Here is a 399-nt window from a genome sequence, read left to right on the forward strand (position 1 = left end):
TTATCGAGCCCATCTTTGCATGAAATGTTCCCTTGGTATCTCTAATTTTCTTGAAGAGATCTCTAGTCTTTCCCATTCTGTTGTTTTCCTCTATTTCTTTGCATTGATCACTGAGGAAGGCTTTCTTATCTCTTCTTGCTATTCTTTGGCTAGCAAGATGCTTATATCTTTCCTTTTTTCCTTTGATTTTCGCCTTTCTTCTTTTCACAGCTATTTGTAAGGTGAGAAATAGATTTACGGGACTAGATCTGATAGATAGAGTGCCTGATGAACTATAGACTGAGATTCGTGACATTGTACAGGAGACAGAGATCAATACCATCCCCATGGAAAAGAAATGCAAAAAAGCAAAATGGCTGTCTGAGTTAAGATTGCAACCCCTTAATCCTACCGAGCACT

The sequence above is a fragment of the Bison bison genome, unplaced genomic scaffold (genome assembly GCF_000754665.1).
Source record: "Bison bison bison isolate TAMUID 2011002044 unplaced genomic scaffold, Bison_UMD1.0 scf7180017864376, whole genome shotgun sequence".
Lineage (NCBI taxonomy): Eukaryota > Metazoa > Chordata > Mammalia > Artiodactyla > Bovidae > Bison > Bison bison.